The sequence below is a fragment of the Fukomys damarensis genome, unplaced genomic scaffold, assembly GCF_012274545.1.
Source record: "Fukomys damarensis isolate Sample0158 unplaced genomic scaffold, DMR_v1.0_HiC HiC_scaffold_17, whole genome shotgun sequence".
NCBI lineage: Eukaryota > Metazoa > Chordata > Mammalia > Rodentia > Bathyergidae > Fukomys > Fukomys damarensis.
The window spans coordinates 24,479,039-24,491,201 of NW_022900929.1; the positions used below are offsets into that span (position 1 = coordinate 24,479,039).

General features: G+C 39.2%; 1 protein-coding gene across 3 annotated transcripts in view; it reads right to left on the bottom strand.

The window, feature by feature from the left end:
* The window catches only part of LOC104862752 (up-regulator of cell proliferation), a 43,069-nt gene that overhangs the window by 22,411 nt on the left and 8,495 nt on the right, over positions 1–12,163 (bottom strand). Inside the window, exon 1 of one of the 3 annotated variants that reach the window (XM_010624963.1) lies at positions 2,309–2,327. The exons of the other annotated variants lie outside the window; for them this stretch is intronic. The gene's annotated coding sequence lies outside the window, so the exon portion shown is untranslated. Of the gene's footprint in view, positions 1–2,308; positions 2,328–12,163 lie in introns of those variants that run through there. 3 annotated transcript variants of the gene reach the window in all.

The window sequence follows — 12,163 nt, forward strand, 5'->3', positions numbered from 1 at the left end:
GCTCCCGGGGCCGCGACTCGCTCCGGGCCGGGGAAGTCCGAAGCTCTGCGGTTTGAGTTTATTTCCGGAAGAAAAGCCTTTTCTCTAGCTCTGAAGATAAGGAGTTGTTACTAGTGAGCAACGCAGTAACTTCCCCACTTCTAATTTGAGCTTTATACGGTACCCCTTGAAAGATGTGGAAAATCACATTATGGAGTGCTAAGAGTATTCTTATATTTTTATTTATTTATTTGGTACCAGGGATGGAACTCGGGACCTTGCTGCAAGACAGGCGGTGGAACCACTGAGCTAAATCCGCAGCCCTAAGGAATTTTATTTATATTGAATTATTAAGCAATTATAATGTCTGGAACTCCTGCAGTGTAGTTTCATAACATCACCACAAGAAATGACTTTCCACAATCTCTTATAAGTGAAAAATGCTAAATAAAAAGCTCCAGACGATGTAACCATTTGTTGATAATATTTTTGCATTATCATATTAACTTTTTAAGTGGTTTTCTTTGAGACAGGTTCTTGTTATGTAGCCCAGGCTGAGCTCGAACTCACAGCGATCCTCCTGCTGGGATTACAGGCTTGGGCCCACTCTAGTGGGCCAGTAATCACTTTTAAGCAGTGACTTAAAACCTTCGCCCAGGAGCCAGAACACCTGAGGTGAAATCTAGGCTTTACTATTTGCCAGTTCTAGGAGCTCAAACAAGACACTGAAAAAATGGGCTCATATTGTAGAGAAAACATGCATGCCCAAATTTATATTCACATAGCCAAGGAATGGAAGCAGTCTAGATGCCTAATGACAGAGAAAGAACAGGTGGTACATTTACATGGTGGAATATTAGTCAGCCATAAAGAAGGGTAGATTCTCGTTTGTAGGAGAACAGATGGAACCTGGAACTGTAATGTTGAGTGAAATAAGTCAGAAGCAGAAGATTACGGCTTCTCTTGTACAAAAGCCCCAAAATTTAAAGAGTAAAAACACAAGAGATGGTAGGAAACAGGGATATAGATTTTGTTAGAGCTGGGGAAACAGGAAAAGGGGGAAAAGGGAAAGGAGGAGAGGAAAAGAGCATCGAAAATGATAAAAATATGATATATATGTACCAATTTCCCAAAACACATGTAATTCTTATGTACTACAAAAATATACCAATTTTTTAAAATTTAAAATTAGGTAAATAATCCTCTCTGTGAGGATTAAATGTACTTGGAAAAGAGAGAGGCTGGGCATGGTGGCCTTGCCTGTAATCCCTGCACCCAGGAGGTAGAGGCAGGAGGATCACTGTGAGTTTGAGACCAGCCTGGGCTACACAGTGAGTTCCAGGTAATGTTGTTCAGCCTCCTTGCCCAGCTTCACATAGAGGACATTCACAGCTGCTGCCGGAGTGCACGGGATAATTACAGCTCTGTCAGTGGGAGCAGCAAGTAAAGCAGGGGGACTTGTCAAACACCCAGCACAAGTTCAGGAGGACTAGGGTGAGGAAGAGTTTGGGGCATGGGCAATGCTAAATGGCTTGATTCAAGGCAGTAATATCTGCCACTGGAAGAGGTCTGATGATTTTTTTAAAAATAAACTTTGTTTTTAAAATATTAATACAAGTTCATGGAAATTAAAGCTCCTTCTTTAACATGAACTTTAGCATTCCACTGTGTGGTAAATCATGTGTATTACCAATCCCCTAACATAAATACCACTGCCAGTATTTCATGACTGTAAGGACTGTGGGTAGTACACATCCTAATAGCCAGAAATGTCCTGTGTACCTGAAGGATTATTTCCGTAAGCCACATTTATTTCTTTTGTTTGTCTGGTTTGGTTTTTTGCGATAGGGTCTCGGTATGTAGTTTGCACTGGTCTTGATCTCACTATGTATCCCAGGCTGGCCTTGAACTTGTGGCAATCCTCCTGCTTCAGATTCCCGAGTGCTGGGGTTACAGGTATGTACCACCACACCTGGTGTCAAGCCATGTTTCTAAGAATTAAATTTCTAGATCAATACAATATCAGTATTTTAAGGCTTTTCAGATAATCTGTATACATATGTCAAACACACATGTATATACACAGACACATTTATACAAACACACATGTATACAGACATACAAATAACATACAAACATTTTGTCCTCCCAGCACAACCATCAACCCTGAATAATAGTGCCAATTTTCCAAATGTTCCATATAAATTTTACTATTTAAAAAAACTCAATGCCAATTTGAATTCTCCATAGAAACATGAAGAAACAATCAAGCAACACTCAAAACAAGCTATCTAAAAAGGCAGGAAGAGCTGGGTATGGTGGAGCTCACCTGGGTTCCCAGCGCTTGGGAAGCTGAGGTAGAAGGATTGTCATAAGTTCAAGGCCAGCCTGGGCCACACAGTGAGACCCTGTCTCAAGACTGAAACAAAACATAATGAAAAACAAAACAAAATAAAACAACAAAAAGGTAGGAAAGTTTTCTAGCATTTTTCCTTGCTGTACCCTCTTCAATAGCGTCTTGACAGACATGGTCACAAGGAGGGAACAACCTATTTTGCTTTTCCCCTCCTTTGCCTCTTTGAATTGCAGGGAGCAGAGTGGACCTTGTTTGCATACTACCTGTCCTACAGAGTGGTAAGAAGGTGGAAATAAAAGGATCCTCACAGCCATATGATGTAAAGATCTCCCCAGTAACAGTAAGTACATGGGCATAAGTACATGGACATCATTGTTTGTTTTGTTTTGTTTGAGACAGGGTCTTGATATGTTCTTCAGACTGGCCTTGAACTCACTATGGAGCCCAGGCTGGCCTCAAACTCTACAGTGATCTCCTGCCTCTGCCTCCCAACTGCTGGGACTAACAGTGTGCACCACCGCACCTGGCTATGTGGGCAAATGTAAACCCCAGTTTTGTTGTAATTTTGGTTTGTAACTCCCCTTTTTATTATCAACAGGACTTAGAAAATAAATGCATAAAAATTATAAATTTTATATCTATTGAGTATACAATATAAAGCAATATAATTTGTGACATCATTAATGTGAAGGTGACAGAACTGTAATAGTAGAGTTTTTGTATGTAATTAAAATTGCTATCAATTCAAGTTAGATTGTTATAACTTTTGGATGGTATATATAATCCCCATGGTAACTACAAAGCAAATATATCTGGGGAATATGCAGAAGAGTATACATAAGAACAGACTCACTATAAAAAATCAACTAAACTCAACAGAAGGTAATAATGGAAAAAATAAGGCACACACACACACACACACAAAAGCTGTAAAAAATAGCCAGGTACAGAGAGGCACATGCCTCTAATCCTAGCTATTCAGGAACATGAGACAGAAGGATCAAAGATTCAAGGCCAGTCTAAGTAATTTAGTAAACCCTGCCTCAAAAAAAAAAATATATATATATATATATAAAAGAGCTGAGGATGTAGCTCAATGGCACCCCTAGATTCAATCCTCAGTACCACCAAAATAACAAAAATCTAAAAATAAAAATAAACAGCAAAATGGTAGTAGAAAGTTCCTTCTTAGTAATTATTTTGTTGTTATTTATTTTTTAGACAGGTTCTTGCTGTGTTGCCCAGCTTGGCATCCAACTGCTGGACTCAAGTGATCCTCCCATCTCAGCCTCCCAAGTAGCTGGGACTACAGGCATGCACCACCTTGAACCTAGTATAGTAATTACTTAAAATGTACATGGATTACTAGCTGGGCATGGTGCTGAATGCCTGTAATTGCAGCACTGAGGAGGTGGAGGCAGGAGGATTACTAAGAGTCCAAGGCCAGCCTACGCTACACAGTGAGTTCAAAGACAGCCTGAACTATATAGTGAGACCCTGTCTCAGAAATAAATAAATAAATATGAATTAAACTATGTAAACAAAAGGCAGAGACTGACAAAATGGATTTCAGACAAACAGCGTTATTCAAATATATGCTGTCTACAAGAGCATAAACAGATTGAAATAGGAATACAGAAAAAGACATTCTATGCAAATAATAACTAAAGAAGACCTGAGTTGGCTATTCTAATATTCAGACAAAATAGATTATATTTGTTTATTTTTTGGTTTTGTACTGAAGATCAAACTCGGGACATTGTGCTTGTGAAGGCAGAGGACAGAACCACTGAGCTAAATCCCCAGCCCTATTTAGTTTATTTTTTGAGACAAGGTCTCCCTTTGTAGTTCAAATTGGCCTTGAACTCACAGTGATCCATCTGCCTCAGCTTCCTCAGTGCTGGGATTACAGGAGTGCATCACCACGACCAGCTAGATTTAATTTTAAAATTGTGAAAAAGGTCAATTCACCAACAAACTATGCATTATGAATGCATAGGGACCAAGTAAAAGAGCCCCAAAAATATGTGAAAAGCAAACACTAACAGAATTGAAAGTAAAGGTAGATACTTCTGCAGTCACAGTTGGAAACTTTAATATCTCATTTCCTATAATAGATAGGAAAACGAGACCAGAAGATCAATAAGGAAATAGAAGACTTGAACACTGTAATAAACTGGACCTAGCAGAAATACACATAATACTCTAGTGAATAACAACAGAGTACATATATTATTTCCTAGTGCATTTGGTCAGTAATTTTTAAATGAGTTATCTTCTGATCACAGTGGCATGAAACTATACATCAAAAACAGAAAGAAAACTCACCAGGTTTAGTGATTTACATTCTTAACAAATATTAACTCCTGTAATACCAGCTACTTGAGGCAGAAGGATCACAAGTTAGAGACCAGCCTGGACAAATTAGTGAGGCTCTGTTTCAAAAGAGACGGCTGGGATGCAGCACTGGGGTAGAGTGCTGGCCTAGCATGGACAAGGCCCTGGGTTCAATCCCCAGGGCTGAAAAAACAAGCCGGGCGTGGTGGCGCACACCTGTAATCCCAGCACTCCAGAGGGTGAGGCAGGAGGATCGCTGTGCTTTTGAGACCCGCCTGGGCTACAAAGTGAGCTCCAGGTCAGTCTCAACTATATAGTGAGACCCTGTCTCAAAAAAAATACAAAACAAAAAACAAAAAGGAAACCTGGATAAGTCATAAATATGTGAGAGCTAAACAACATACTCATTAAAAACAACCAATGAATTAAAGTGGGTAAAAAGGAAGTTTTAAAAAAATACCTTGAAGGGCCAGGGATTTAGCTCAGTGGTTGCATGTGGGCCTTATAAGCCCAAGGGCTTGAGTTCAATCCCCAGTACTATAAATAAATAAATAAATCCTTGAAAAATAAAAATACAATATACAAAATTTCTGAAATGTAGCAAAGTCAGTGTGAAGAGAAAAATTTACACTTGTAATGCCTACACTAAAAAAAAAGAAAGCTACACGCCTGTAATCCCAGCACTCGGGAGGCTGAGGCAGGAGGATCGTTGTGAGTTTGAGACTAGCCTGGGCTACATAGTGAGTTCCAGGTCAGACTCAACTACATAGTGAGACCCTGTTTCAAAAAAACAAAAACAAAACAAAACAAAAAATAAATAAAGATAAAAAAATAAAAAAAGAAAGCTCTCAAATCAGTAACCTAACTGTATGAGTTAAGGAAAAAGAAAATGAAGAATAAACTAAACCCAAAGCTAGCAAAAGGAAGGAAATAATAAAAGATTAGATAAAAATAAAGAATAGAAACACAATGGAGAGCCAGGGATTTAGCTCAGTGGCTCCATGCCTGCCTTGCTGATACTGGAAAAAAGAAAAAAAGAAACAATGGTGAGCCAGGCATGGTATTTCATGCCTATAATCCCAGCTACTTGGAGGCTGACACAAGAGGATCACAAGTTAGAGGCCAGCTGGGGCAATTCAGTGAGACCCTTTCTCATAATAAAAGTTTAAAAGGGCTAGGGCTGTAGCTCAATAGAACAGCTCTATTCTAGCATTTGTTAGACTCTGGGTTCACTGTCTAGTAACACACACACACATGCACATGCACAAATGATAACAAGTATGGGCAAGGATGTGGAGAAAGAAAACCCTTGCATACTATTAGTAGGAATACAAATTGTACAGTTATTATTGGAAATAATATGGAATATATTGGAAACAAAATATTCAAAAAGAACTACTACATGCTGCAGCAATTCCACTCCCAGGTATACATGAAAGGAAAGAGGGGTATATACAGCTCAGTGTAGAGCACTTACTTAGCATGCATAAGGCCCTGGGTTTGATCTCTAGCACTGCAAACAAAACAAAGAAGCAAAAAATCCATTAACACAAGCATTATGCACAATAAGTGTCTATCAATGGATAAATGGATAAAGAAAATTCAATATACATGCACAGTGGAGTACTGTTCATCCTTTTAATTGGGGGTGTCCTGTAATTTGCTACAATATGAATGAGCCTGGAGGATGTTATATGAAGTGAAATAAGCTGAGCACAAAAAGACAATAAATACTGTATGATTTCTCTTATGTAAACTAAAAAAGAATTGAACTCAGAATTATAAAGGATAGTAGTTACTGGGACTGGGTTGCAGGGAGAAGCTGGGGAGATGCTGATCAAAAGATACAAACTTTCAGTTAGACAGGATAAGCAATTTCAACAGATCTAGTGCACAACATAGCCATAATAGTTAACGTCTGTATTTTGAAAATTGCTAAAGGTAAAGTTTAACTATTCTCATCACAAAAAATAAATGAGATGATACACATTAATTACTTGAGCTAGTCCACACTACATATATAGTTCCTAGTATATAAGATACATATGTATAATGTATACTTTTTATCAACTTTTTTAAAATTTCCTTTAAATGGGGCATGATGCACATCCCTACAATCCCAGCAACTCTGAAAGCTGAGGCAAAGGATAGAAAGTTTGAGGCCAGCCTTGGCAACTTAGTGAGACCCTACCTCAAAATTTCTTAAGTAAAAATAAAAAGGTCTCAGTTAATCTCTAGTACCACCACCACCACCACCACAAAAACTTAATTTAGAAACATTACATAAAATTTTAAATATATATGGAATTTGAAAAAAAACTTATGAGAATACTATTAGTAACTGTGCACCCACAAACTGGATAGCATAAATGAATGACCAAATTTCAAGGAAGAAAAGAAAAACAAATGAATCATGAAGAAATAAAAATCTTGACAGTTCTGTAATAAGAACAAAAGGACACTTTTTAGGTTGAAACCCTTACGCCTAATATGACTGGATTTGGAGACAGGCCCTTTAGGGAGATAAAGGGATTAAATAAGATCATAAGAACAGGGTTCTAGTCTTGTAAGAGAAGAGGAAGAAGAAAAGATACCAGAGAGAGAAAGAGAGAGTGGTTCTTGTACTTGGTCCTTTCCACTCCCTCTCCCATGCGAGCACAGAGAAGAGGTCCCGTGAGGACACAAGGAGAAGGAACTGTCTACAAGCCAGGGGCAGAGGCTTCACCAGAAATGAAACCTGACAGCACCATGATCTTGGACTTGCCGCCTCCAGAACGGTGAGAAGATAAAGTTCTGTTGTTTACGCCACCCAGCAAGTTGTATGTTATGACAGTGCAAACAGACTAACATTGGATGAGCCTAAGTGAAATAGTCTGGCATAAAAGGGCAGAAACAGCCCAAATGTTTACTGATGGACAAATAAATAAACAAAATGTAGTATATATATATATACACAACAGAATGTGGTTCATACACAGCTCAAAAGAACTGACACAGCTGAAAATAAAGGGAGAGGAAAATATAAACCAGGTAAATGCTAACAACAAAAGTAGGTCTATTACTAAGGTTAAAAGTATTAAGAGGGACAAACAGTAATGGATGCTATTGGCACCTAACTACATTGAAGAATTTTAAAACTAAACAGTTGCTGGCTGTGGTGGTGCACACCTGTATTCCCAACTTTTCAGGAGGCTGAGGAAGGAGGATCACAAGTTTGAGGCCAGCCTAAGCAACTCAGCAAGACTCTATGTCAAAAATGGCTGAGGGGACCAGGAATATACTTGGCGGCACAGTGCCTGCCTGGCAAGTGCAAGGCTCTGAGTTCAATTCCCAGTAAAAAAGGGCGGGGCTGAAGACGAAGCTCAGTGGTAGTTTCCTAGCATGTGGGATCAATCCCCATCATCACAAACAAACAAAAAGAAACAACTACTATCTTTAATTTTTTTTTTTCATTGGGGATCAAACCCACGACCTTGCACTTGTGACGCAGGCACAGTGCCACTGAACTAAATCCTGGGCTCCATTATCTTTAAATTGTATCTCAATAAATATAAAACAAAGAATGGGCTGCTGTCAGAGTAATATAATTTTTTTTTCCTTTTTATTGAGTTTATTGGTACAATCTAGGTATACAATACAGTTACATTCATCATTGGGATTCTGTACCTTTACACAATAGGTCTTGATTCTCATTTTTTCCCCTTGTCCCTGCTCTCCCTTCACCCCCTCCTCCCCTCCCCATTTACAAACACTTTATTTCCGTTTTTTCAGTTTCTCATATTTTTTTCCTCTCCCTTATTACCTTTCCCCCACCCTCCCACTTTCCCTACACCTTTAGCCCTTTACTTCCTATTTCACATTATTAATTATCTCATTAGGATCCTGTGTACTATTATAGTTTTTTACACCAAAGAAACTATTCGGTATTTCAGTTAAAGAAATCTCTGTATGAACATTAAAAATAGGGAACCCTAAAATAAAACTAAAAAGGAAAGTAAAAGAGAAAAGGCAATGATGTAACATTAAGAAACTCCTTAATTCTGGAGATGAAAATGGTCCCTGAACATATTTAAATTGCTTCTTGCTCTTATAGTCTTATCTCATTATTTTTTTCATTATTTAGAGAATACTTTATTAGTTTCTGTAATCAAACCCATGTAGATGTGACCTCACATATTTAGTACGATGTGTTAGGGTAATATAAATTGACTAACTTTTTGTTTGTTTGTTTGGTACCGAGAATTGAACTTGGGACCTTGCACTTGCCAAGCAGGCAGTGGAACCACTGAGCTAAATCCCTTGACTAACTTATTACAAATAAGATTTTAATTTGCCTTTTTCTACTTTGAATTCTTCTCATTTAAGAACTGGTGGCTATTTTTTTGGTGTGGGGACAGGGTCTCACTGTTTAGTTCAGACTGGCCCTGAACTATGTAGCCCAGGCTGGCCTCAAACTCACACTCTTGGCGATCCTCCTGCCTCAGTCTCTGAAGTACTGGGATAACAGGTATATGCCCCCACGCCTGGCTACTAATTCTTTTTCTTGCTCAAATCTGCCTTTGAACTTGCTAGTTAATTTTTCATTTGTTATTGTGCTTTTAAGCTCCAGAATTATTTTTTTATTTTGAGGTTTTCTCTACAGATACTGTCATTCTATTCATATATTTCTTAATTTTTCAGTAGATTTTTTTTTTTTTGAGACAGGGTCTTACTATGTAGCCCAGGCTGGCCTCAAACTCGTGATGACTCTCCTGCCTCAGCCTCCTAAATGCTGGGGTTATAGGCATACACCACCATGCTGGCCTCAATTTTTTTCAGAGACAGTTTCTGCTAATTTTTCTCCCTTTGAATAGGCTGTTTTCCTGATTCTTTGAATGCTTTGTGGATTTTTTACTGAAAAAAAGAAAATTTTTTTTTCTGAGACAGGATCTTGCAGATAGCTAGGTTGGTTAGAAATTATTATAAGGCAGCTGGATAGGGCTGGGCCCTCAGCATAGAAAAACAACTGAGACACATTCAGTAGTTAGCAGTTATAAAAAGATAAACATACTACATTTATCTACTCCCTAAACCATTTCCTTTTCAGAAATTCCTTTACAAGACATGTTTTCCTGTTTTATCCCTATTTAATCAATATTACCTGGGTGACTGTACTTGTAATCTTATTATGGTTTTGTCCCACCTCATGCCCACCTTGTAAATTTCCATCAGGTCTTATAGTTTTGTTCTAATTTGTAACCACTTCACCTCTCAGGGTGGGCGGGCAACTCACTTTCTGGTCCTTTCTGTCTTAGACAGAAGCTACCTTTCTTTCAATAAATGTTTCCTACTCTTAACCTCTGTTGTTCCTACAATTCATTATTTGATTTTAGAGAATGTGAACTCAAGTTTGGGATATCTAGCAGGTTGGGAGTTATATTTCCCTTGTTTGGATTATTTTTGTTTATTTGGATATCATTTTCAGATTACTTGGTGCCCTGTATCAGTTCAGCCTGGCCTTGGTGGAGGACAGGCTTCGTATTTCCCAGCTTCACTCTTGCAAGCTGAGTGCAAGTTGCTCCTAGTGTGCAGGACAACTGCCTGTCTCAGGGCTGGGAGTAGGGAATGGATAGCTGATAATGTAAAGAGCTAAAATTCTCAACTAACTGTGATTTTCCATCTAAGTCTTCTCCTGAGAACTCCAAGTCTTCAGAGGTGCAAAATAGTCATATCTGACAGATTCTGCCAGTACTACTGTTGCCTAGACATGAGGACAGATTTTTAGGGCTTCCTATTCCCCAACTTTCCCAGAAACCTGTAATGTTTTTTACATATTCTTGAAATCCACTGGCTAATGTTGGACTAAGGATATCTGTATCTATTCGTGAGACAGTATCACAGCTTCCTTTGGGGAAGAGTGGTCTTTTGTGGTTTTTATCAGGATAATATGGCTTCACAAACTTGAAACAGGACAGAAATCCTCATGGGAAGAAGGGGGAAAGGAGATTCTCAGGACTTAATCCATGACCTTGTTGCCCATTAAACATGGAGACGAATCTTCTTCCATATCATCACTTGCTAACAATGAATAGAAGGTGCTCTCCTCTCATCCCCTAATCTTTATTCAAGGACCAAGGGGCACTCACTGTAAGGGGTGTGGAATGACATCTCCCAGGACAAGAATAGCTGCTGATCCACACTTTATATTAGTAGGAAATCCCCTAAAAATCAGGAAAACTCTCAAGAATACCATACTCATGACCCAGTGGAAAATTATCCACCCCTAGCTCACAGTATAAAGGCTAGCTCCTTTCACTTAACAAACCAGTCTGATTTTCTCCATCAGATTTGAACCTCCTTCACTTTCTCTTCCTTTCAAGCTTAGGTCCCTTTCCCACTCTCTTCCTTCTCAATTACAGTTTTTTGCTAGCTTGTCATAATGGTATTCGCCTGTATTCCCAGAACTCAGGAAGGCTGAGGTGGTTCAAGGCCAGCCTGGACAGTTTAGAGGCTTAGTGAGACCTTATCTCAAAATAACAAAAAAAAAAAAAGTCTAGAAATGTAGTTCAGTGTGAAGGCCCTGGGTTCAATCCATAGTATAGGGTGAGTGGATGGGGGGAGCTTTTTGTCTACCTATAAATCCATGCTGCTGCCTCAGTTTTAATTTCTATTATCACTGAATTAAGTTCCTGTACACATCCTCTTTCAAATGAGCTGGGAGGGCTGGGGGTTCAATCTCAGTGGTGCCACGCCTGCCTCACAAGATCGAGGTCTTGAGTTTGATCCCCGGTATCAGGAAAAAAAGGAGTATTCAAGTGAGTTGGGAACTTTTTTCTATCATCTGGAAGATTTATGCAGAATCCCCCTGCCTTTCTGGTATCAGGGATCAAACTCAGAACTTTGCACTTGCGAGGCAGGTGTGGCACCACTGAACTAAATTTATGGCTCCCACAATTCTTTTTTTAACTAGGTGTGGTAGCATATACCTGTGATCCCAGTACTTGGGAGACTGAGGCTAGAGGATCACTGAGTTCATGGCCATCCTTGGCTACACAGTGAGTTCAAGGCCAGCCTGGACTACACTGCAAGACTCTGTCTCAAAAACAAAAAATCCCTCAGAATTATTCTTTAAATGTAAGGTATAATTCTCCACTGGAAACATATATCTGGATATTTTTTTACCTTTTAGAGTTACAGGAATTTGGCTGGTTGTGATGGTGCATCTCTTTAACCCCAGCATTCTGGGAAGCTGATGCAGGAGGATCAAAAATTTGAGCCAAGCCTGAGCAACTCAGCAATTTAGTGAGACTCTCTCTCAAAATAACAGGCTGGGGCATGTAGCACTGTGTAAAGGCCCTGGGTTCAATGCCTAGCGCCAGAAGAAAAGAAAAGTTATAGGGTTGGCCATGATGGCACCCAGCTGTAATCTCAGCACTCCAGAGGCTGAGGCAGGAGGATTGCTGTGAGTTTGAGGCCAGCCTGGGCTACATGGCAAGACCCTGTCTCAAAAAA